Genomic DNA, 22,507 nt, shown 5'->3' on the forward strand with positions numbered 1-22,507 from the left:
CTATTCAGCTATGGGTTTCTCTTGCAATGGGAGGCACAATAGAATGGTCTTCTCTGTGGTCTTCTGAAAGAAAAAAAACATCAGAAAAAAAAAACCAGTTTGCAGAGTTTACCATGACTATTAAGAAAATACATTTTAAGTATGACAAAGAGCTATGTAAAGATAATAACAACACAAAATAATTGAAGAGATTAAAAAAGCATAAATATTTTTTTTCTGCTTTCTTTCTGGTTTTGGTATCTTTTTGTTGTTTGCTTACTTTGCCACCATTTTAAAATGCCACCTATATCAGAGACCTTTCTCCAGGGAACATTAAGGAACCCTTTCTGCCACCCTAATGACAATAATTTCTATCGCTGTAGGTATCCTGAAACAATGTGCTAGGATTATTCATGGAGTTCCAGGGTGAAAAATAGGAATAAAAATATGAAAACTCTTCTGACTTCTCTTTGTGTTAACTCTGCTGCTTTTAAACACCGTGAGTGAGGAATCTTGTTTTATATCATATCTTGGCAGTATGAAAGAGAGGGGGTTGAGAAGAACACTACCTTGGGACTTACTTGCTTCTGTCAGTTTATGTCACAACACTACATTTATTTTAATGAGGGGTTGTTACTTTTCATGTCTGCCTATGATAACTAGATTAAAACAAATGGAAAAAGACATGAAAGCCAGCAACTTCTAAAGCATTAGACATTTTTATAGCTAATGAGACCACTTTATTAAATTGGAAAAGGTAATCTATTAAATTAGAAAAGATAAACACAGTTGCTTTATAAAAAATAAAATTAAAAAAAAAATCTTCATTAATCAGTTATAAACCAAGCCATGTTGGTTAAAGGTAGACAGAAGTGTTTATTTCTCCTCAGAATTTCCCTGAAGAATTTCCTCCAAAGTTTCTGGTGCTGGTTGCTAGCAGAGAAGACACATAAAGTCAAACAGGCCAATAACATGCTCTAGGTTGGTAGCTTCCAACGCTTCCTCGTGAGAATGGCATGAAGCCATTTCAATACACTAGCTATATTGTTAAGGAAAAAGATACTTTTAGCTGCCGAACAATACAGTGCTGGAGTTTACCCTCTCATCCAAGCAGCGTGTACAACTGTTGTTTGAGCAGAGAGTACTGTGCAATGCCACGCAGTGCGTGTTATATTCTGTTACGTCCCTACAGTGTTGGCAATTCTTGACTTACAATGTCTCCTTCTATCCTCCTGTAGCAGGGCCTGAAGGGAAAGGCAGCTGCCCGCTACTGTCTTTTAACCCAAACAAACTAAAAGGGGTTACATAGATGCCTTTGCTTCCATCTGACAGAAGGGAAAGAGCCGTCTGTTTCCTTGGGACTGTATTTATCCCCAGATAAGAACTGTCAAAGAAAAGCTTTTTTTCTATTGTTAAACTTTGTTGTTAGACTGCATAACAGAGTGAAAAACAGAACAAAAGCAGGAGGAATAGGACATTGCTCCAGGTTACCCTTCGTACTGAATTTAGAGGATAAAAAAATTAAATCACAACTTGCTGTGAGACAAACTAATGCTACATAACAATTTTAAACTAAATACCGCCCAGGCCATCATTCTTATGGCTTGATGTGACATATTAAAAACTACAGCTGGTTGTAGCACTGAAAAAAAGATAATGCTTTGAATTCAGATAAAGGATACAGAAAAATCATTTCCACTCAATCCTCTATCAACTTTTGCTTCATTCTGTATTTTGTAATTTATTTTTCCCTCAGCAAAATTATTTTCTTCATAGGTAAGGCAATTCACTCTTCACCTGGACAAATAAAGTTGCATGCATATGTATTCACTCATTAGATTTTTATATTGCTAAATGAGCTATTCAACACTTTTCAAACAACCTAATTAACATACTTGCTTTATTAAAATTCATTTATTTTTATATTTGCTTTATAAATCTGCCACCTGTACACCATTTGTTTATGGAAAAACTGTGAGGGATTTTAGTATAAACAAGACATGTGACTCTAATCTTTCATTCTTCATTTTCATCTCTCTCCTTGATAATTTTGCATCAAAGTGCTAATAACGTCTTTCTGTTCTTCGTCACGAACTCAAATACCACATAATTCTCTTTCCACCTAATCACATTGTTTATTCTTTTAAAAAAGAATATTTACATTATATGATGCCTTTTAACCTGTCAAATCATTCTTCTGTTCTACCGCTAACTTCTGTGAACTGTCAGCTGTATGTGTTTCTGGAAGAGTATGAACCATCATTTTTAGCTGCACACACTCCCTTCTGGTAGCTGCACCACAGCTTGAGACAAAGACCTCCATAGCACTACGTGCTGCAAGACATGGGACAAACGGAGGTTGGTGCTGTCAAGGAATGAACATTTTATTTTTCTTTCAGAATAGCTAATGCACTCTCCCAAGGAAACTTCCAGCTGCTCCGTTCATGCTGTTTTACCCTTTGGAAGGATTCAGCTGTAACTTGAATCTTAAAATTGCACAGACCCATTTGGTTTAATTATTGATAAGGTAAGTCTTTGGTGGAGCATTTTCTTTGAAGTTTCCATTGATTTCTATATTTGAGTTTCCAGTAACTGAAATTTATGTGCCAGGTATACACTCTGTCAAGATATACATTTTGGTAAAAAAAAATCCAAACTAATAACTGTGTCATGTTTCATACTTGCTACGTGACCTCTATGGCGCTCTCACCTCTATGTCTCTCTCTATGGCACATTAGTTTCTCTACATTTTATCTGAAGGAAATAAAAATAGATCTAGTCTCTCATAAAACTTCCTAGGCATGAATCAGTGCAGGGCCTCCTCCAAAGTCTAGTCAGGATGACATACAAGATCCACGGTGTATGTCACCTCAATCTGCACAGACACAGAAATAACAGCTTTGGTAGAAAGCCAAGACAGCTACTCACTAAGCAAAACCTGCTAATTTTATCGTTTCATTCTCTTCTCATTTCTTTTATTCAACCCCCATCTTTCACTGTGTCTTGTGATTCCCAAACCTATTAACTGCTTAGATTGGATATCATTACTTTTTTTACTACATTTGTACAATGGATTCTTCTATAAAAGGAAGCGTTTGGAGTGTTTTAGTCTTTTCTAACAAGGAAGCACGGGAACAAGATGTACAATAACTGTCTGAGCCACCAGAAAGTACAAATGCTGCCTCCAGAAAGCATGACTGCTTTACCATCCACGCCGCACCTGTGATTTGGGACACCACACAACTTAGGGAAAATTTTCTCGAGGCAACATCCAAGTCACTCAGATTTCAAATAAGAAATATGTTGCTTGCATAGGCATTTCCTTCCTAGCTGACCACCATTAGGAGGTGTCTCTGCCATGTGTTATTCTGAAGGTTTGGCTTAAGCATGCTCTGTCCCTTGTAAGTGAACTGACACATGGGTATTCACGGCTCTTAACGGATGCAAGCCACACCAGCAATCTTCCGAAATACATTTCTAAGGCTGGCTCTCAGGAGTAGAGCTCTGTGGGGTGGTAGAGACCGAGGCATAACATGGACTCGGTGTCTGGGAGAACTGCCCAGTTTCCTGCTATCGCTCGTCTCCAGCCGATCCATGTATCAGAAGCGCTGGCAGGAGTTTGCCTGTTCTCTGCTTGGAGATAGCACACACCTCTGGGCGACATCCGCTGGCAGCCATGCCATCCCCAGCCAAGCACTCACACAACAAGGCAGCGAGGACTCGAGGTGGGGAAGAAGCCTGCTCTCCTCCAAATGACAGATAAAGAAGTCCTTGGGCATTACACTGAATGGTGGGGTTTTTATTTTCTTTTGTTGTTTTTTTTTAATCTGGCAAAGAATAGTTAACAACTGGAAACTGGCTGTGTAGCTCAGGCATGCACAGAGCATTATGGAGAGCTCAGGCACTGAAAAATTCAAAGCAGAAATGAGTCATTTACTAGGACCATTTCTAAGATGGCAGAAATACATATTTACACTATCTAGAATTTAATCAGTGGTTTAATCAGTCACAGATTTTCCACATTTTTCATGAGAGTTGACCTTTGTCCTTTCCCTGGTTTTAATTTTGCATCTTTTAATTCTTTGTTTGTGAAGCAAGATGTCTTTTGCCATGTGTTTTTATTCCATGTCATTGTTTCCCTTGACATTTACCTGCTCAACACATCTTGAAAACTTTAGATCACTGCTTTCTCTTCTCTAAGTCTTTTTATCTCTGCCTGTTGGCTTTTAAGAGACCCATCAACTAGTGTAGTGTTACCAATTGCCCATAAGAGGTGATACATATTTTACAGTCACCTCCGTTTTTTTTGGACACGACTAATCTATTTCTTCTTTTAATTTTGTTTTTAATTCACTGTCCTTTACCCAGCATAGGATTTTGCCACTTCTTTTTTTGACACATTTTCTCTGGAGCTGAGGTTTGCTTTGGCTAGTTTCACACAGTTACAGGTATAACCACGTGTAAGTGTAGTTATTCCAGTATCTGCGATACTGCCAACAGAAAGGGCCGTGACACATTCACTTCTGATCCTCACATCAAATAAAATGCATTTTTCACTTCTGTATCAAATTACTGCTTTATTATCTGCTCTTTTATATACTTCGTAGGTATCCTTTTGAGAATGCTACTAACCCACCCATTAAGATCACTGATACCAGGAGAGGGACTGGCTTGCTTTGGGGTGGTTGGGGCTCCTCACTCCCGATGCTCTCACAGTAATTCCTTTCCCCAGGTTGGGTAAGGCTCTGCTCCTATATCACCGCCATCTGCAGATGGGCTTATAATGGTACACTGGCACAAACTTCAGGTTACCTAACGAAGCAAAATTGTAAATTTTGCTGGCTAAAATATTTTGCATGGGCAGCTGAGCCATCCATGCAGAAGGGATAAGAAACTGCAAGAAAGGTATGGGGCAGAGAGCTGGGGGAAGGGAGCACTATTGTAGCTACTCTATAACCTGTCCTTGCTTGGGAATGTGAAACTGAGTTCTTCCCCTGTTTTGATTCCGGGATCCACAATTGTGCTTCTTTGTTATATCTCCATTTAATATTGCCCTTCCTAGCCTTGGCACTGCAGTCATCCATTACCAAACTGATGTCCTATTTTGTAGTACTTCAGTAAAAGTTTGTAGGCAGTTGTGGAACTGACTTTGACAATGATCTGTTAAATGTTTGGCAGTCCATAAGTGATTGTTCTGCTTTGGAAGGCATAATTAATACTGCTCCAAATGTGTGGGAGCTGTCTCACCTTCCTGAATATATTAAGACATTATATTTTCATGTTCAAACTTTTATTATCAGTTTCCACCTATCAGTGTTGCTTCCATCAAGTATTTCCCACCAGATCACAAGCAAAATAAGTAATTACCTTTTCCTGTTATTCCAGTGTGATTTCTAATTCTCCTCCTCTGAAATCCCTTCTTTTCACCACAGTTCACAATCTTTTCACTGGTTTTTCTTCCATCACATGACAATCTTCCAACGAAGCTCTGAAGTTGGGCTACATAAAACAAACAAGTCATTCAATACAGAATAAGTTTCACAATACCTATAGAGTGTGAATCTATACCAGCCTCTGTTTACAGAGTCTTCCTCTGCTTCATATCTTCATTTTCATATATTTGCCTTGCTTTGGCTTTTAGGATCCCAATCCCGATCTTGAAGAACACATATGGTCTGAGTCAAATCAGTGAGGTCTCATCCTTACAGTTAATTATGAATACAGATATTTATAAATTTTGTGCCATTGAAGAGCAGTTTTGGGATTTGGTTTTGTATTTTTTTTTCCAAAGAGCTATGAAAATGTATTGGATTGTGTAATAAATAAATAAATACATAAAGATATGGGTAAAACCTCTGGCAGTATAACGCTCACATCTCCAGAGAAAGCATCTTATGTGGGTTTCTCTGGTCACAGGAAATAAGATATGGAAGATCTTGGGAACTACAAACCAGCTTGCTAATATTTCTGCTGAGAATCTGACTATATTCAGTGTATCAAATGATTTAGAGTCTTTTCCCCACTTGCATAGAGAGGACTTCTGACATTCATTTACACTTTAGCCCTTCGGCTTGAAATACAGGTTTCAAATACTAAATTCAACAGAATATCACACTTCTGTTATATATATTTGACAGGATTAGATCTTTCCCAAGAGCAAAACAAAACCAAAGAAATATCCCTGAATCCCTCAGAGTGACATTTTCACTAGACATATTTTTCTGCTTAACACATATACTTTCAACAACATCATGCTTCAGCCATGAAAGAAGTGCGGTCTCCCAAAAAGTTAAGCCACTGAACTTTTATAGAAATAAAGGATTTTCTTTTCTTTTAAATAACATAAGAGCACTTATTTACTACACAGAAACAATTCACTTTGAATTTGCATGCATGATAACCAGAGCTGCTGCTTTATTTATTTTTTAGTTTATTTATTGTTACAACTTTTAAAAGATGAAAAAATAAAAGATAAATTAAGATAAAAAATATTCCAAAAAAATCTGATAAAGGTTGTATGGTATGTGTAATTGAATAGACAAAAGTATTGGTCTCTGGTCAAAACTATGTTTCATCAAATCTGAAAGCTTAGAATGTCACAGAGTTTAAACCATTCTGTGTTTCTAAAGTATTATAATATGGTTTTCTTTTAAATATTAGATTTTTTCCAGTTGCTTATATAGAAGCAATTTTGACACAAAGTTTCACACATGCACAAACACACTAGGAGGCTCAATTTGTTCATCCTGCTCTAGTAGAAAGCTACAAGAAGACATGGCTAGGAGTGATTAGGCCAGATTACCGTACTCTTTTGTATAAGGATTATTTGTGTTGGACAGACACAGATTCTTTATGCAAAATTTCATCTCTATAATGCACATAATGAGAGTGGTAACCATTGTAAAATAAGCGTTCAGTGCGTCAGGATGTGCCAGCTATTCTGATTGATGGTCTCTCAGGCTGTGGTAGAGGGAGAGTAATCTAAGGTACTAAAGTTGGTACAATTATCCTCAAACATATTAAAGCTTCTCAGTTTAACAGTAGTTGCTCCTATGCCAGCCCTGAATTTTGGAAAGAAGAGAATAATATAAAGGCTCCAAGGTGCAGACAGAGGACTGCATCAGAGTCAATCAGTGATGCCCTAATAGCCAAACTTTGAGATCAGTGAATTTTGCAGCTGGTCATCTCCTGGAAGCAGAACCCCAGAGCAGGTAATTCCTGAGATTACCATTCTTCAGAATAAGTCCTCCCTGTTGATATTCCTGTTGGCATTATGTGGCTCATTTAGTTGAGCTCATTTAGTTATTCATATCCCTTAAGCCCTAGAAAATATTACAGAATTGTACATGTCAGTATTTTAAATCCAATGTACTTCACTGTTTGCTGACAGTGCTGCTATTTCACATCTTGGATGCATGACTGGTTCTTTAGTCACGTAAAGTTGGTGCCCACTTTTCAAGGCAACAGAAATTTCAGCAGCCTGCAAATGTTTCTTCACCAGGAAGCATGCAGAGACAAGTTCTTTAGATATATAGATACCTAACCTGGGTTTCAGCCACAAAAATCATTATATCTAAGGTAGCTCTAGGGATTCTGGGTAGATGCGGAGTGCTTAGCATCTAGACATAACAATGCTGCCAATTCCTGTAAGTTTTTATTAAGTTCTCTTTTATATCTCTATTTCCCATTGTGTTTTCCCTCCTTTCCTCTATTAGGGATGTAATTCATTGCCCATTTGAGAGAAATCATGTCATGACTTTCACGTCTGCAGTTACTGGCAGAAGGTATGAAGGGTACCCACCCAGCAGCCTGGTCTGCAGAGGCATTGGCTATATACAACTACACACATACTAGTGAACTAAAGAGGAACAGGGCATGGTCTTTGGTTCTGGCAAAGGGGCACAGCGTGGTTCATGTCTATGCAGCTAAACCTTCCTCCTCCTCAAAACACACTGGTCTCATCCATACCATCTACTCTGTGTAATCCCTGCCTTGCAGTAACCCCCCCAGTTATACCTAGACCTTTTCTGGGACAGCACTAGTTATAAAGAACTTAAAATATATTTTCAGTAATCAGTGAATTGATTAAAGCTAGGATTGCCTTGATACTACTGCCTCAGACAATTTTAATGGAAACCTCATGGCTCTGACTGGTTCCTTTTACTTAAAAAAAAAAAAAAGTAATTTTGTACTGTTGAGGAGCTCAATTCAAGCATCCAAATTCATTTCAGGGACAGTCAAAACACTTCTTTGCTTTCCTCCCTCCCCCCCGTCTTGATGTTTAAAAGACATAATTCCCACATGCTTGTCCCTATCATGGTGTTTGGGAAATGAATGCGAAACAACAGGTAGCTGAATGGCATTTTAGAAAACCCCACTTTACTTTGGAGAATTCGTTAATCTAAAAGTTTCACAAAGCTACTTAGAATTCTAATTATCACCTTGCTTCCCTCTTAGATATAATTCATTAATAATGATAGAGCTTTATATAGAGAGCTTTCCCTCCAAGGTTGTAACTAGTAATGATGGATGAATGTCTGCACCACCCCTCTTGTACTGGAGATTATTCATTTCACTTCTTCACTCTGCTTTCTACCACTTCTACCTCTGCATCCCCATTTTTAAAGAAGAAAAGGAGTGAGGTACAGAGCAACAGAGTAATTTACAATAGAGTAGAAAGCACGTGGCAGTGGTGAAAATACAGAAGTCTAAATAGAGAAAAAAGATAAGGATGAAAAACTCATACAGTGCAATAAAGGCAAAGAATTAAGTTTGTTCTTCAATATGAAGTAAGGTTTTCAAGACTGACAAAATATGGGAGAGTAACAACCAAGTACTCATTTCATAATATCTGAAGTTCTTTGCCTTTTTAAGTTATTCAGTGAACATATGCTAACCAAAAAAGAGAACCAAATAACACACTTTCCAGAAGACCTTACCCTAACAGATTGCAAGTAAAACACAAAGACTTATATCGTTTTGCAGATTGTGACAAAGATTTTCCTGAATCTTTTACAGATGTTCATCCCCATTGCCAGTTTTAAGTCTATAAATTCTAACATGAAAATGTCATGCCTTGCTTTTTTGTAGTAATAAGAGCCTCAATTCATGAAACTTCCTGAAGCACTGTGCTAGAAAAGAGAGTGCAGGAGAGCTCCAAGGCTTGTACAATAGCTCAGCAAGGTGAGTGGAGATCACAGAAGAACGTATAAGTCAGTGTACTGTGTCAGAGTGAATGTGACAACTTGGCTTTGGGTCCCATGCTCATTCTTTTTCTGTCTGTGCTTGCCTCTATCCACTCAGCTCACCCCACATCTGTTCTTGTTCCCAAACCCAGGCTCATCACAACTGAGATCTGATCATTGCCTCTTCCCTGTCAGTCAAAGCTATCCTTAGTCTTGTCCTTATCCTAAAGATAACAGGTCTGCTGAACTCTACTGCTGTCTGCTACCAACCCATATCTACCCTGCCATCTGCTTTATACTAATCTAATCTAATCATCTAATCTAATCTAATCCTCCAAAAAAACCCCTTTTGCAAATTCCTGTTCTATTGCTCATGTGATTGCTAATGCAAAATCCAAGAATGTTTCTCCTGTCAGTCAAACCTTGGTACTGTTTGAAGGGGCTTCTCTTCTGACCTGCCAGCAAGGCTAGTCCTGGACTGGGTATAACTAAAAATATGTGTTAGAAAGGAATTAGCTCCCTGGCAAATGGTAGTTATATGATAATGGGACTTGAGTAAAGTCATGGTGGGGAGGGGATGCTTTGCCTATGGAGAATTTCTGAAGGGGCGTGAATTAACTTTAGGCTACTTGTTTCTGAAGAAAATTGAGCATTGCTCTTTAGACACATGTGAAATGAAAGCATAACTACACTGTGTATTTAGAACTTACTGAAATGTTTAGGTGTGATTGGTGAGTACTTCTCTCACCACTGTGTTTTGAGGAGTTCCTCAGCTCCTTTGCAAAAGCAGAAAGTTGTCCCTTATAGCCCACTGAAATTACTCCAACCAAAAACTCTAAAGATACTCTGCAACAAGGTCAGAACTCAGCTCCATCCATAGCAATATGACAGCTACAGTGACAAACATGTTGTTTTGTGGTGCCAAGTCTTCCCTCACCCTCCATGGCACTTTCCTTCCTTCTACTCCCCAAAAGCTTCCACCACCTCTGCCCCCTCTTTGAAGGGGCTCCAGTCTTAATCACCCTTTTTTGTCTCCACCTTATTTCTGTTCATCTCATTCGAAAACATAGGTCAAGTGTTACCTGTACGCTGCTTACACTGAGATTGACTTCTTTACTCCAGATTTGTCTCCTCGTATGCCAAGAAAAATGTTATACAATCTTTCTGACATCTCCTCATGTTTTTGAAAGAAATTCAGGGGGCAGCAAGAAAAGGTACAATTTCATTGCATTTGGTTCTTGGTTATAAAAGTGTCTGGGTCTCCTTCTTATGTGACCAAGGATTGTGCATTTGGTCCATCATGTCATCCCACAGTGTCCCCAACGTCAGCCTTGACACAGTTCCAGAATTGCTCCGGTACCTTTAAGAGCTTAAGGAAGCTGAAGAGGGCAGGCAGGCAGCAGGGAAGGGTGTTGATTAGATAAAATCAGTGCTCTGCACCTGAGCTGGAGGCCTTCTTTAAATATATCACAATACAGCAGCCATTCCTTTCTAAATGAAAGCTCATCTTCAATCGGTACAGATTTGTATGAGATACAAACTATCCTTTCATTTTACTGGAGAATAACGTAGCTGAATATATATTTAAGTTTAATTAATAAAATATATTCTTAATTTTCTAGTCTGTTATGTTTTATAGTTTAAAATAACTGATGATACCCAGAATTGCAGGGGCTAGCAATCTTCTTTGAGACAAATGCAAGTTACAGACTTTCTCTGGCTTCATTGCCTGAATTTAAAATGCTGCATTTAAGGTTTTCTCTCTATTATGCTTACCTCTATTAATATTAAATTAATGTTATCTGTTAATATTAATATATGTTGACATTTAAATATTTTTCTGTACTATTGGTATGCTCTTCCCTTTGCTGAAAGATGTAACTTGTTCAATGATTTCAACAGAAACTGAGTTTTTTGTCAGGTAGCAAATTCACTACAAACGGCTCGTTATCCTTGGTATATTTTTAAAAAAGTAATGTCAAAGCAAAACTGGCTGAGGGAGAATTTCTTATCACGCTCAGACCTCACAATTTGACTGCCTGCCTTATCACGCTAGCACCAACTCCTTCCTGCTGCACCACTGCACGGAACCTTGACCTCTAGAGATTAGCTCACCCTAGAGAAAGGGCTAAAGGGTAGTTTGGCCTCCCAGCCCTTTTGATCTAATCTTTTCTTCTCAGACTTTCAGGGGGATTACCAGAAAATCTAGAGTCTGCTCGTACTTTGGTGATTTTTTTGTATTTTATACTTGTTTTTTCCTCCAATAAAATAGTATTAAATGATACCTTCTGGAATGTGAAACGGTATTATTGGATTGTAACTGTTGATACGGTACTAGAAGATAATCAGCTGTCATTGAAGTTAAAACATCTGTTAAACTGATGGCAAAACTACAAGGGCATTACTGTACATTCTGAACGTACATAATCAAAAGACACCAGCATAACTGAGGACTTTAAATTGAACACGAAATCAGGTAATAGTGCAACAAAACTGCTTGAAAAGAATCACGCAGATCAATAAAAGACCTTTTATTTCTCTGCCTTATATCTAATATTGCCATCCATTCAGGTACCAGTTATTCCCTTCTGGCTACAATGGAACACACTTTGATGTTCGCAGGTAGTGAATGAAAGGATCATATTTATCACAGCAGTGGCAAATACTTCAATGGAATGCTTTTGCCCAAAACTACACAAAACTGTAAAAGAATAGCGCAAAAGTAAATTCCTTACAGAACAACAGGATCTGACACTCTTTGGATTCCAATTGTATATAAGAAAGATAAATTAGACTTTGCTGTTCTGAATGACTTTTAAATAAACATGGTGGGTCCTACCTATACGCACTTACATCAGTGTGGATATACTTCCTTGATTTCAAGAGAAATAAAACTGAGCCCTGACTGATGGAGCACGAGCAAAAGTATGTGCCATTTTCTCACTTCCTTGGAACATCAGATTTGAATTTTTCCAGATTTTATTCACCAAAAGGGTAGATTTACTCCTTTTTTCATTTGCTAATAGGCTTACAAGTTTGCAAAAAGTAGGTTTTATTCCTCAAGAGGAACACAGAGGCCAATAGGTTATATGGTCATACAGGAAATCACCATCAGAGCCCAAGGCAATGCCTACAAGGTCTAATCCCATGTACAATACACTAACCAACAACCTCCCGTTTGAACCATAATCTCATTTCTGTGCAGTTTCCTAAGCAGTATAAGCACAAGACGCTCCCAAGCTCATCTGTATTGTAATGCCTATTTATCTCTTGTGGAGATGCTCAGACTGATGTATCCTCCTCCTAAACCTAACAGAATATTATTCAGCCCTCTTCTACCCCAATACCTGCACACACATTTCACCTTTGCACCCACTTCTGTTCAATCATTGTCATCTAATTATTCACCCAGTTCTGTAGGTTCGAACTCTCAACAGGTTTGAAAGTTACAAAGCACTGAACGCATCCTTTTGGCTACTTGCCCTTTTAAAAATCCAGGTTGTGAATTGATTATCTCAGTCTGACCTTGATAAAATCCATGCAGCTGTGAGCCACAGCACCAGCTAATGGAGACGAATACCTCCCAGTTGCTCAGGTGACTTCTCATATGTCATAAACAGACAACACTGTTTATCACATATATTAACCTACCTTGCATTTTATCTAACAGTTTAACTGTGAATCAACAAAACATACATTTCTAGGAGGTGTTTGGGCCTTTAAGTATTTGCCAATTAATTACAATCTGCATGTACCATATTGTGCTCTGAATTCAAACATCTGCTCTGTGTTCTAGATGTTCTGGAAATCGTGTATTTTTAGTTTGCATTGTCACCCACCTAAGCAAAAGCAATGCCATGCCAGGGCTCACATGCTTCCCAGACTTGGGCATTCAACTTTCTGTCAGGACAAATATACATACGTCCTCAATATCTGTGTGTGGGAGCCGAACCTTTCGTCGGACATACAGTTTCCTTTAATAAGGCTCTGAACCAGCTGACTTGACAAAGCTAATTGTTAAGTCTCCTCTCCACAAATAAAACACTTTGCATTTTACCTTAGCTACAGTATTGTCCAGTGACTAAATGTGAATAGCTGTTATAATAAGCTATTCTTTCTGCAGAGACTATTTGAAGTTTATCTTGTGCAGAACACCAGAATAGAGGGCTGCATGTGCTTTGTTTTACTGAAGCTTTTAAGTTGCTCAGTGAACTGTGATCTTTAAAGAAGCTTGACTTTGATAGCTTCATGTCCTATTGGATTTTCATCAAAACCAGTGCTAAGCAAGGATCCCATTACTGTTCAAATAGCTGTGTTCATTAATTATAAGCAATATGAGATGACATGGCTGTGTCCCACCATTTTTTCCTTCTCTTCTTCAAAGCTCAGTCTTCATTCCTTCTCCTGAAGGCCATCTGCAACTCCAAAGCCTTTGGTTAGTGAAGGGAATTCCAAAAGGATACCCCAGTGTCACAATTCCTCAGGTTCATCCCCATCATTAGAGGACTCAGCCTCTGGCCAACAGTGATACCAGTTTGTACTTGCATTTGCAAAATTTAGAATTGTAGGTTTTTTGCAAGCTGGATTTTCAACGTGCTAAATTTGCTAGAAGGCAGCAGGATGAGATGGATTCTGGACTGGCCTTTGTGTCTGACTGGGCTTGTAATAGCCTTTCATTCATTTGGAAATTGGTACCATGAAATACCAGGGGCGCGGGGCGGGGTGTGTGTGTGTGAAGGGGAGGGAGAAGGATGTAAATCTCCATAGAACATATTTGAAATGCAGGGTTAAGAACAAAAACCATGAACAGTTAAAATCAAAGGATGTGTCTGAATATGAAAAAAGACTGTTTCAAAAAAACCCACAAAAAATAAGGTTCTTTTTGGTCTTATGTGGGTCGTTTAGGGCATAGAAGGAAACTTGCAAAGATCATAACACTTATCCCAGTGAGTTCTCTGACAAGCATCTGTGGCTTTGTGAAACAGGCCATTTTTCACTGATGAAAATCTGCTGCTCTGATTCATCGTTGTGTAATGTGCTCCATCCTGTTTAAATACAGTTATTATCAAAAGTACAGTCCTAAGGTGGAGTTCTGTAATGCCTAGAAGCTGGTACTGCAGGGTCCAGGCATGGCTTTGCACTCTTTCCAGCTGCCAAAGGGAGCAGGGAACCAGATGCTGGGACATGGATTCTCTAGTGTTCAGCAAAAGGGAAATTAGCACATCCAGCCACAACTGATGTGTTTTCTTCGATATTTCAGAAGATAACTTTGCATTTTTAGCTCTGAATTTGGTGATGTTCAATATTAGAGAGGACTTCCAACAGATCTCCTCCAAGAAGCTTGTTCTCAAAAAGCATCAATGAGCAAAACAACACTGAAAGAGTATTTTTAAAATACTGAGCCCAGAGAGTTCACTCTAGAATAATCTAATAGAGAGTCTTTCCAACAGTCATATCCTTGTTGTCCAATTCAGCTGCAAATTTCAATATACTATAGAGTTGCAGTAGACGAAGTTATCAATTAACCTACCCATTCCTTGCTCTATCACTCTTTTCACTAAATTGAATTTACTTTGGATACAATTATGAAGCAAAATTATCTCAGGTGCAAACACTCCAGCCTTAGTGAGAAATTAACACACCAGTGTTAGCCAGGGAAAGGGTGAGGTTGGAAAGTACATGATAAAGAGTGAAAAGTTAGTCAGAACAGGGGTTGAAATTAAAACACAATCCCAAAGACAAATAACAAATTCAGCAGAACAAAAATAACTAGTTTGACTATGTTACTGCAAGCACGGGTCACCTTCTAATCTTTCCATCAATTGGCTAAGCTGTGTGGCTTTCTCTCTAATGGAATATTAATCTGGTTTAGTTGTAATTAGCAAAACCAGTCATCACTTAAATAAAAAACATGTAAGATAACTCTAAAAAAGGCTTGCATTTGGCCTTCTAATTACAGCAATGAACTTGCACAGCTCTCCTTAATGGCAGCTGAAACTATTATTCAACAAGGTTTTAAAGAAAACATTAATAGGCAACCCATGCATGCCATCAACCACGTGCACTCTCACAGGTACAGCCTGAAGGTCATTTGGAACATCAGGTTTGGTTTTTTAATCCATATCTCAAAGGGCTTGTAACTCGTTGGCTGCCCTATCAGCAGAGCTAGCTGGGGCTGTGCTTTGTTCCCCTGTTCTCTGGTGTGCCTCATGGTGAAAGCAGGCAGCATTGCCCAGCCTAACCTGATGACTGCTGGACACCAAATATATACTCAGATCATTTTCTCAATTGCAAGAGTCCAGCACAGGCTCTCTGCCTCTGTTTTGTTTTTTGTTTTTTTTTGTTTTTTTTTTTTTTTCCTAGTGAGGGCATACCAAATGCTCTCTCAGCAATGATGAGATTTTTATGGCTTAAAATAATTATGCACTAGTCTCTGGAGCTTAATACATACTATTTAATAGCACCTTACTCCTTGCCTTCTGGCCACAATGTGTCTACAGTGACCCCCTCATGGCAGAGTGCTGTAGACATTCATTTTAACAGCACAACTCTTACACATTACATAACCTACATTATTCTCAGCAGTGTCCCATGAAATTAACTGCCTGGATAATTGCAATATTGCATGGAGTCGTTAAAGTTCAGTTTAAATCAGTTCAATCAATACATAGTTTCACTGGGAGAAGTGGAATATTAGTCCAAGACCTGAAGTCTCTGAAGAAATTGTCAGCCACTCCCATGCCTTGTGTCCAGTAAAAATTAATTTTGTCACTTTGAAAACTAATGCTCACTGATAGCCTTGGAAGATTAATATCCAGATTGCCAGCCAAGCTTCAGATATATTCCTGGAGACACACTCTTCAATACTGCAGTCCAGAAGGTACTGAACAGCATCTTACCATACTTTATGTATCTAGATACCAGACAGATATAAGCAATAGTGAAAACCTATTGTATGTCCAGAGCTCCAATCCCACTAATATGTTTTGTTACATGTATTAAAAATTCAGAATAAGCTCCAGCTCATTGCCAGGTTTCTGCTGCTTAAAAATAAAGATCAACGGCAAGAATCATAGGGAGGAAGAGAGGGAGGAAGGAAGGAAGGACTGTACAGTGGATCAGAATAGAATAATTTCTGTGTTTAGTCCTCCTATTGGCAAGTAATTACAGATGACTAGAAATTTTTCCACAAAAGAAAATTTCATTTAAAATGTCCCCACATCAAGCATGAGAGACTTTGCTCAAATATATTCACTAGCCCATAGGTGATGGATTTTACTAATGGTAAAAGGGATATAAACTCTTTTGGCACAGGCATCTTTTAATCATATGAATTTGAAAATATTTGAATCCACCACCTCGAAGCACAGCTCATGGCACACAACAAGTGTGTGTAGTAAGGGAGGCTCAGTTCTTGTTCCAAAGTCCATGGCTTAGGCCCTCAATGCTGAAGGTGTAGGAGTGCGGTAAGAGCAGAACAACAAACAAAATTCCCATAAAAGTTTATTACATACCTTGTTTTGGCTACAGTGAACTTTGGTAAAGGGTGACAGTAATAACCTGTTCCTTGGGCCACATCGTATTACACATTTTTTCATCTCACTCTTCCCTCCTTCCTCTCTGGAAATACTCCAGTAAGTGTAATGAAAGATGTTCAGCAATTTTAAGAGCGATGAGTTACTCTTATCTGATGTGAAGACACGAAGTATTAACCCAAGACACTTTCTCAGCTATGAAGAGAGAAAAGCTGAAACATAGGAGAAGATGATGGTAAATACAAAACATTCATACAATCCTATAAATCTGCATGATGCTTTTTGCAGAGACATGACAAACCATAGCTTTGCAGTGGGATCAGGAAGGGCTGGGCAGGCAGCGGTACGGTGCAGCTGGGTGCTAGCACTGACAGAGACACTTATGCTGACATACATTAGTACCTCTAATATCAAAGTGCAAAAGGCTTCAGGATTACAGAGATCTCCAGTCTGCTGCCCTGTAGTCCTTTTCCAAAATCTCTTCTCGCAGCAGGAAGAACTATAGCTAGATCTGCAGAAAAGAATACAGACATATCCTGTTTTATAGTTACCTTTTCTAAGAGCAGGTCAACATCCCACAAAACCTGAGATCCTACCAACATTCAGCTTTGAGAAAACTGAACTGAACTTAGATTTTGTCTAGGTTTAAGGGGGGATGCTGGTGACATCTGATTCTGGGTAGGTAAAACTTACACAGAGAAATGAACTCAGACACAGTTTAAAGGGGCAGATAATTACTATTTCTGTGATATATTAGATTTGGCCACGTCTACAGAACCAAAAGTGGCCATTTAAGCAACACGAAGTCACATAGTTTTACAGTTTTAACTGAAATTATGCATGGAAACAACATTTCTCAAGAAAGTTTGTTCTTAACGCTATTTAAATAACTTGTGGTAACACAAAGTAAATCCTCAAGAATAAAAGGTATAGTGTTAATACAGATTGGCATGCTAAGAATAATGTTATCATTTTCATTAGCTCTGTTATTCTATTAGAAGACAACAGATTGTTGTGAGTACATTAGCAAAGCATTATTTGAAAGGAGATATCTTTCTTTTAGCCAACTGATGTAATTGGGAGAAAAAAAACAACCAACCAAACAGGTACACTTCAGGCAAAACTGCAACCTTCAGTTTAGCACAGATTGAAAAAAAATCTGCAGTGAGTTTAACTAGGTTATGTTAATGAGCTAGACAATCTGAAAGAGAAGATGCTGACGTCTGTAGAGAACAGGGGAGTTTAAGAGGAGATCAGAGAGAGAAGGAGAAAGAGGGAAAAATCATGATCTTCAGTGGAACCTTGAAGTGCTTGTGGGCAGACGGGATGGGGAGGCTATGATGTACCATAGAAGCAATAGCCCTCCTCTGTGATTTTGAATCCCATCAGAATAATGATTTTTTTTCTTCCTAGATTCATCTCTGGAAGGTGCTTCATGTCTCCCTTCAGGACCAGAAGCAGTTGAGAGATGTTGTGTTTTGTCTGTGAAAAATGCAAGACTTTATGTCACAGTATTTATAAAACATTAGTTATCTATCTCAACTTTTCCTACTGGAGAAAAGCCTGATCAAATCAAATCAAATCAAATTCAGTTGATAAATGCTCTGTTAAAAAATACTGAACTGAGTCAAATATCAAAGGCAACCTGAAACTGGCTGATCCTGGGGATTCATGTATCAATGCAAATGATTTACTGTGTTACAGCTGGAAGGTTATTTCACAATATCTCAGTGATGTGATATCTCAGTCTACATGATACCCACTAACGGGTAAATACTGGTACAGAATTCGTAATGAATACCCAACATGGCTGGTTAAAACCTAGCCCAGGCATGGCAGCGCCAGGCTGAATTCACCACAGTTACCTTACCCTTACTCACATTCCAGTAAAATCTGTGAAGCATTGCCTAGCCTAGCGCACATTTGGGTGGAGGCTTTTTTCTCCTCTTGAAGCAATGTTAATACAGAACATGATTTCCAAAAGTAGCTTGTGAGAGACAGTCCTAGGTGACCCTAAGACAAAAGGATAGGAGCCATATTTAGCCTCCGGTTCTTGAGTCAAAGGGAAGTCACAGCAGAAGTGTGAGAGTGATAACACTTTGACTGTGCAGGGAAGGATGGAGTGGTACCTCTCTCAATAGCTTTGCAAGTTCCATTCAGGAAATCCCTACTCTCTGAGATGAAACATCATCACTCGCTGAACTACAAAGTTAGTTTTCCCATATAGTGCCGGATATCCTATATGAAGATATCCTGTGGAAGCAGGATGAGCCTGGAAGAAACAGAGTGAACATTAAGTCTGTTTGACTTCACCTTGGAGTCACCCTTTACAAAACATTGCAGTTCAGAGAATGTTTCTAATGGGCTACATGGGAACAATCAGTACTTGACAGCATAGTATTTAGGGAATGATCTAATTAATCTGCATGCAATAGAGAATGTTTCTTCCAGTATAACAGTAAGGATTTAGAAACCAATGCTACTTACAATTACCTTCACAAGGAGTATATTTTTAACAAGCATTTAAACCTGCACACACACACATAAAATAGAACATATTTAGATCCAAGCTACTCACTCTCAAGAATTGAATTAATCTGAAAACATGGTATTCCTGACTTCCTAAAAATAAAACCTGACATTTAACTTCCCCCCCCCCCCCCCCCGCTTTTTTTTTTTACTCCAGGAGATTGTTATAGACTCAGCATCTCCACACACTGGTAATTAGAACTAGGAACAAAATGTACCTCTCTTTTCCTTTTTCCCGAGAAAAGAGATCACACTAAACTGTTTTCAAATAGGTAATAACATGTCGCTATTATTCTTTACATTGCATATATACTTGCTCTGCTATGCCATATTTTAAAGTGATTTTCCAGGTGAGAGCATTGGTAGCAAACGAACATCAGCAGGTTTCCTGTATGGAATCGCTGTCATACACAAAATAGAATAAAACTGGTGAGGTTTAAATAATGATACAATGTGCTTAAGGAAAACAGATGATTTGGATATTTTATTCGTGTTTTTGGGGACTCTTTTCAGTTTTCTTTTGTGTAGAAATTTTTCTTGTGAGAAAAAAAAATCCTGAAATAAAGTTTTTGTCTTGTCTCCAGACCTCAGTCTCCCATGATGGTGCCAATTTGAAAGTAAAGTACAGAAGAATTTTCTTCTAAAACCCCTGTTTGTCAAGTATTTTCATAGGTATATTAGCACTTGTTTTCTATAAGCAACGTATTTTTTTCGCACATCATTTCTGTGCTGAGAAGTAGCCAAGTCAAGTGGCTGAAAAGTGCCATCTACTGCCTCCAGGAGAAATAGCTGAAGCTGAGCAGTTGCACCATGACTGGAAGAGCAAAAGAAGTTCTGGCATGGTCCTTCTCAGGCCACTACAGGAAAGATTAGGAACTTGGGAGGAGACAACAGCAATTTCTCCCTTAATTTTTGTGCTATATCAGACCCATAGGTTTTTATTTGTAGCAGCAATAAGATGTTTTCCACTTGGAGAAATGCACAGTGGCCTTTTTCATAGAGCACGTCATCTGGTACATCATGATTATGGCTTTAAAAACCACTAATGCATATAGTTAGCTCTATTTTGTATGTACATACGTACCTACGTATTGGTATATATACATAGATCATCCACTATGTTGCTTTTTTGGCCTTGGCATACTGGAAATAATTTCATATGCGCTTCCTTAACAGCACAGTTTAATTTAAGTCAGTTGTCAGACATTAAAATTATGGATATAAAGCTGGTTTCTACAGCTGTTTCCTTATTCTTTTTGCTCTAAAACTCCTTATCTCTAATGACTTTCAGACCCCATTTCCACACAGCAGACAAAAAATGGTAGCTCATATCCCCTTGAACTTCAGAGGAGTTATCCCGGTATGGCTGTCCCAGTTCATTCAGAGAGTACCTCTACCTGTGGTTGGTTTTGCTGCTCTATTTCTGCTAGTGTACTGACATCCTAAATCTGCAAAAAACCACTTTTCCTTCTTATTCCAGGAAGAACTGGTATCTCCTAAAATAGAAGATGTATTGCGTGCAGATTTTGTGAAGGCTGGGTGGCAGCGCATTAAACCACTGCAGTTATAATAGTCTTTCCCAGCTCCTTGAAAGCTGAAGGACTTTCCAATTCCTAAGGATGGTAATGAGAAGAGGGGGAAGCAAAAGAAGAAACAGAGGAAATGTTGCTGGGTTCAGCGTTGCTGCAGGACCTAACGAAGGAACCTTAAGACTCCAAATTAGCTATGAAAGTGTTGAAACAGACGTAAATCCACCAAATTTGTGTACTTGTCTTTTGTCAATGGTTTATTTTTAGCCACTTCAAACATATATTAAGTCTCAAAGAGATATGGTTGACAATTAGTTGCTAACAGGAACATATTTATCATGGGAAAAAAGGGTCTGAAAAGGACCGACTCTATGAAAAAACTTAATGAGAAATTTTGGCTCTTATATGCAGAGAATTATCAACTACTGCTTAGATCTTGCTCCAAAATTTGGTGACATTCAAAAGTACTGGATTACTTTTCTTAGAGGTCTATATGTATATTCAGTTGAAAGGAGCATGGGACGGCCCGCATAATAAATCTCTAAAGTCTTGGATATGTTGGGCAGGCGGTTCTAAAAAAATACATAATTTTTTCACTTTACCCCACCATATGCTATTTTAAATACTTCACACACTGCATACTTTCTTGAAAATGTGCCAAATGCAGAAACTAAAATAATGATGTTCTCCAAATTAAGTCTGTTGTATTTATGCATCCCAGCTGAATGCAATCAAGAGTTCACATCCTGTAAAAGATAAAGCTACTTATACAGCATATGATGTGACAAATACTTCTTGTCATGGTAGAGGGACTTGAGACATCACCATCAGTCAGTTCAGCTTATTTTTCCCACGGTGGTTGAAGTGAACCTGATCTTCTTCATTTTGGAAGAAGGTGCTCAGTCATTTACTGCCTTGTAGTTGAGCTTCAGTATTCACTTGCTGAAGGGGCAGTACCTTCCATCTGAGGATACAACAATACTTTAAGTCAATTTGTCTAGTTTAACTTATAATCACACTTTCAACTAAATGGAAACAGCACATACAACAGATAGATAAGTCCTGTGAGAGAAAAGGTTTGACATTTAGATGATGGCTACATTCAAATTACAGAATTATAGCATTATCTGTCTGATACCCATTTCTGAAGGAGTTTTTATGGTATATAAAAGGACAAAATTCAACCTGTGACCTCTTTAGAAGCTGAACTGTGTTTATCCCCCCCCCCCCCCCCGTTTTCTTATATTTTTTTAATGTACTCAACATTTGTCTCAATATCCTAACCTGAAAAGTATATTTAATGTGATTAAAATTTACAACAGGGGAGAAAAGGAGAAAAAACACCATCAACATTTCTACATATACAGTTTAATCTGAAAAAAAGTTGGAGGCATTTTTTCTTGGCTCAGAGAACTAAACCAAGAATAAGCTCAACTGACAGATGATTTTTGTTTGTTTTGTGGCAAAAAAACCCCACTTTTTTTAATTGATAAAGAATTTAGAAGTCACTGAAGTTGCAACATGAACTACAAACATCAATGAAGTGTAAAGCCATTTTTTTCTCTTACTTATCTGCAGGATGTTTGTTACAGCCATAAAACGCTTTGCAGCTCTTGACACATGAAGAACTTTCCCGTATGACCTGATAAGCCAAATTACTTATCTCCAAGATTCTTTGAATAAAAGTTCCTAGTATGTTGATGGGTATAGGAAATAGTTCACTACCCTATTGGTGGACAAAAAAAAAAGT

At 38.3% G+C, this 22,507-nt stretch overlaps 1 long non-coding RNA gene across 8 annotated transcripts; it reads left to right on the forward strand.

The window, feature by feature from the left end:
• The first annotated feature begins 3,524 nt into the window (after window positions 1-3,524).
• On the forward strand, window positions 3,525-22,356 carry LOC142406249 (uncharacterized). 8 transcript variants are annotated; one of them, XR_012774518.1, is made up of 6 exons: window positions 3,525-3,769; window positions 9,070-9,162; window positions 10,235-10,378; window positions 14,425-16,044; window positions 16,800-16,934; window positions 18,113-20,521. It is a non-coding gene; the product is annotated as an uncharacterized LOC142406249 (long non-coding RNA). The 8 variants fall into 8 exon arrangements; XR_012774516.1 differs by lacking the exon at window positions 14,425-16,044 and having other exon boundaries at window positions 3,562-3,769; window positions 18,113-20,510; XR_012774521.1 differs by lacking the exons at window positions 14,425-16,044; window positions 16,800-16,934; window positions 18,113-20,521 and adding an exon at window positions 22,336-22,356 and having other exon boundaries at window positions 3,574-3,769.
• Window positions 22,357-22,507: the final 151 nt, after the last annotated feature.

This window comes from Mycteria americana, chromosome 2, assembly GCF_035582795.1.
Source record: "Mycteria americana isolate JAX WOST 10 ecotype Jacksonville Zoo and Gardens chromosome 2, USCA_MyAme_1.0, whole genome shotgun sequence".
Lineage (NCBI taxonomy): Eukaryota > Metazoa > Chordata > Aves > Ciconiiformes > Ciconiidae > Mycteria > Mycteria americana.